Below are 5,000 nucleotides of genomic sequence, written 5' to 3' on the forward strand. Positions count from 1 at the left end.
TAATATTTAAAATAAATATAACAAATAAAACATAAATAATAATAATAAAAAAATATTGCACCTAATAAATTAAACAAATTTAAATGTCCTGGGCAGCAAGTGGTTATACCAGGATCATGGCTGCAGCTGCCAAGAAAAGAAAAAAAGAGCAACATTTTTTTTAAAATAAAATAAATGAAATAAAAAATTCGAAATAAATATAAAAAATAAATAATAAAAAAATGTAATTATAAATTAAAATTGAAAAAAAAAAAAACCCCGTCGGCCCACCCACACGTAAATGCAAATTTGCACGCAAGTCCATCACGCATACTTAACCAGTGATTGCACCTTCCGATATTCCGGGGGGGGGGGGGGGATGATGAGAAACTATGCTCTTGTTATAATTGTTTAATGCCACTTTATTATGTTCACTTCTAATAAATTAACCACTTTCTTCCCAGCATATGGGTATATAAATGTCCTGGGCAGCAAGCAGTCATGCCAGGATCATGGCTGCAGCTGCCAAAAGTAAGTGTAAAAATAAAATAAAAAATAAAAATAAATAATATATAAAATAAATATAACAAATAAAACATAAATAATAATAATAATAGAAAAATGTCATCTAGTAAATTAAACAAATGTAAATGTCCTGGGTGCAGAATGTGCTTATACCAGGATCATGTCTGCAGCTGCCAAAAGTAAGTGTAAAAAAAAAAATAATATATAAAATAAATATAACAAATAAAACATAAATAATAAAAAATAAAGTGAATCTAATAAATTAAACTAATTTAAATGTCCTTGGCAGTAATTGGTTATTCCAGGATCATGGCTGCAGCTGCCAAAAGTAAATGTAAAAATAAAATAAAAAATAAATAATATATAAAATAAATAAAACAAATAAAGCATAAATAATAATAATAATAAAAAATGTTATCTAGTAAATTAAACAAATGTCCTGGGGGCAGAATGTGCTTATACCAGGATCATGTCTGCAGCTGCCAAAAGTAAGTGTAAAAAAAATAAAAAAATAAAAATAATATATAAAACAAATATAACAAATAAAACATAAATAATAAAAAATAAATTGCATCTAATAAATTAAACTAATTTAAATGTCCTTGGCAGTAATTGGTTATACCAGGATCATGGCTGCAGCTGCCAAAAGTAAGTGTAAAAATAAAATAAAAAATAAATAATATATAAAATAAATATAACAAATAAAACATACATAATAATAATAAAAAATGTCATCTAGTAAATTAAACAAATGTAAATGTCCTGGGGGCAGAATGTGCTTATACCAGGATCATGGCTGCAGCTGCCAAAAGTAAGTGTAAGAAAAAATAAAAAAAATAAAAATAATATATAAAACAAATATAACAAATAAAACATAAATAATAAAAAATAAATTGCATCTAATAAATTAAACTAATTTAAATGTCCTTGGCAGTAATTTGTTATACCAGGATCATGGCTGTAGCTGCCAAAAAATAATGTAATAAAATATAAAATAAATATAAAAAAAGTAAACATAAATAATTAAAAAACAAATAAAATTTGCATCCAATCAATTAAATGATTGCTTCCCGGCATACAAACATAAATGTCATGGGCAGCAAGTGATTATACCAGGATCATGGCTGCAGCTGCCAAATGAAATAAAAAAAAAATGTAATAAAATATAAAATAAATATAAACAATAAAAAATAAATAATAATAAAAATGTGTCATTCGATCAATTAAATGCGTGCTTCTGAGCATACAAACATAAATGTCATGGGCAGCAAGTGGTTATACTAGGATCATGGCTGCAGCTGCCTAAAGTAAGTGTAAAAAAAAATAAAAAAAATAAATAATATATAGAATAAATATAACAAATAAAACATAAATAATAAAAAATAAATTGCATCTAAAAAAATTTAACTAATTTAAATGTCCTTGGCAGTAATTGGTTATACCAGGATCATGGCTGTAGCTGCCAAAACAAAAGTTTAAAAAATAATGTAATAAAATATAAAATAAATATAAAAAAGTAAACATAAATAATTAAAAAACAAATAAAATTTGCATCCAATCAATTAAATGCTTGCTTCCCGGCATACAAACATAAATGTCATGGGCAGCAAGTGATTATACCAGGATCATGGCTGCAGCTGCCAAATGAAATAAAAAAAAATGTAATAAAATATAAAATAAATATAAATAATAAAACATAAATAATAATAATAATAAAAATGTGTCATTCAATTAAATGCGTGCTTCTGAGCACAAATAATATATATGGTAAATATAACAAATAAAACATAAATAATAAAAAAAAAGAATCTAATAAATTAAACAAATTTAAATGTCCTGGGCAGCAAGTGGTTATATCAGGATCGTGGCTGCAGCTTCCAAGAAAAAAAAAAATGTGTAAAAAATAAAATATATATTTAAATTAAAAATAAATCTAAAAAAAAATTGCATCTAATAAATTAAACAAATTTTAAATGTCATGGGCAGCAAGTGGTTATACTAGGATCATGGCTGCAGCTGCCTAAAGTAAGTGTAAAAAAAAATAAAAAAAATAAATAATATATAGAATAAATATAACAAATAAAACATAAATAATAAAAAATAAATTGCATCTAAAAAAATTTAACTAATTTAAATGTCCTTGGCAGTAATTGGTTATACCAGGATCATGGCTGTAGCTGCCAAAACAAAAGTTTAAAAAATAATGTAATAAAATATAAAATAAATATAAAAAAGTAAACATAAATAATTAAAAAACAAATAAAATTTGCATCCAATCAATTAAATGCTTGCTTCCCGGCATACAAACATAAATGTCATGGGCAGCAAGTGATTATACCAGGATCATGGCTGCAGCTGCCAAATGAAATAAAAAAAAATGTAATAAAATATAAAATAAATATAAATAATAAAACATAAATAATAATAATAATAAAAATGTGTCATTCAATTAAATGCGTGCTTCTGAGCACAAATAATATATATGGTAAATAGAACAAATAAAACATAAATAATAAAAAAAAAGAATCTAATAAATTAAACAAATTTAAATGTCCTGGGCAGCAAGTGGTTATATCAGGATCGTGGCTGCAGCTTCCAAGAAAAAAAAAAAAAGTGTAAAAAATAAAATATATATTTAAATTAAAAATAAATCTAAAAAAAAATTGCATCTAATAAATTAAACAAATTTTAAATGTCATGGGCAGCAAGTGGTTATACTAGGATCATGGCTGCAGCTGCCTAAAATAAAGTTTTTCATAAATAAAATATAAAATAAATATAAAAATTAAAGATAATAAAAAAGTAAACTTATAAATCAAAATCGAAAACTAAAAAACCCCGCCCCTTCCATGCTTGTACACAAATCTGCATGCAGGTACGGCGTGCATACGTAAACGGTGATTGCACCTTCAGATATTCCAGGAGGACGGTGAGAAACAAATTGTTTTATGCCACTGCGTTATGTTCACTGCTAATAAATTAACCCCTTGCTTTCCTGCATGCGTATATAAACGTCCTAGCAGCGGTTATATCAGGATCATGGATGAAGCTGCCAAAAAAAAAAAAAAAGTGTCATTTTTTTTTTTAAATAAATAAAAAAAATACATAAATATATATAAAAAAAAATACAAAACAACAAACACATACAAAACAAATAACAAAATAATTTTAAAAAATTCAACGCACCCTCCGCCCCCCCCCCTGCCCTTGCATGCAAATTGGCACATAGGTGCGGCATGCGTATGTAAATGGCGATTGCACCTTTCAAAATACCGGGAGGATGGTGAGAAACCATGCTCTATTTATAATTATTTTATGCCACTTCATTATGTTCGCTTTAAATAAATTGATCACTTGCCTCCCAGTGTATGTATATAAACATCCTGGGCAGCAAGTGGCTATCCCAGGATCAAGGCTGTAGTTGGCAAAAAAAAGTATATATTTGTTTTAATAAAATCAAAAATATAAAATTAAATATAAAAAATACATAAAATAATAAAAAGGAATAATAATAAAAAGGATCAAGGCTGCAGCTGGCAAAAAACAAAGGGCCAGATTCAGGTACGTGCGCTGCGGCGTAACGTATCCCGTTTACGTTACACCGCCGCAAGTTTTCGGCGTAAGTGCTTGATTCACAAAGCACTTGCCTGTAAACTTGCGGCGGCGTAACGTAAATCTGGGGCCTAATTCAAATGGGGCGTGTGTCATTTAAATTAGGAACGCGCTCCCGCGCCGGACGTTCTGCGCATGCTCCGTCTGAAAATTTCCCGACGTGCTTTGCGCGAAATTACGGCGCCCCGACGTGTTTTTTGAACAGCGACATGCGTAAGGTACTTTCGTATTCCTGGACGTCTTACACAACAAAAAAAAAAAAAATTGAAATTCGACGCGGGAACGACGGCCATACTTTAACATGGCTGTCTAAATCTAAGCCATGAAAAAGCAGGCTCAACTTTACGACGGGAAAAACCGACTAGCGACGACGTAAGAGATTGCGACGGACGCGCGTATCTTCGTGGATCGCCGTAATCAGGTAATTTGCATACCCGACGCTGGAAAACGACGCAAACTCCACCCAGCGGCCGCCTGAAAAAAAATTACACCTAAGATCCGAAGCCGTACGCCTGTCGGATCTTAGCCAAAAGCCGTCGTATCTTGGTTTGAGGATGCCAAATCAAGATACGACGCGGCAAATTTGAAAATACGCCGGCCTATCAGTAGATACGCCGGCGTATTGCCGCTGTGAATCTGGCCCACAGTATGCATTTTTTTTTTATAAAATCAAAAATATAAAATAAATATAAAAAAATACATAAAATAATAAAAATAAATAATTTAAAAAAAGGGATCAAGGCTGCAGCTGGCAAAAAAAAAGGTATGCATTTTTTTTTATAAAATCAAAAATATAAAATAAATATAAAAAAATACATAAAATAATAAAACGAAATAATAATAATAATAATAAAAAAGGATCAAAGCTGCAGCTGGCAAAAAAA

Source organism: Rana temporaria, chromosome 9 (assembly GCF_905171775.1).
Source record: "Rana temporaria chromosome 9, aRanTem1.1, whole genome shotgun sequence".
In the NCBI taxonomy this organism is placed as follows: domain Eukaryota; kingdom Metazoa; phylum Chordata; class Amphibia; order Anura; family Ranidae; genus Rana; species Rana temporaria.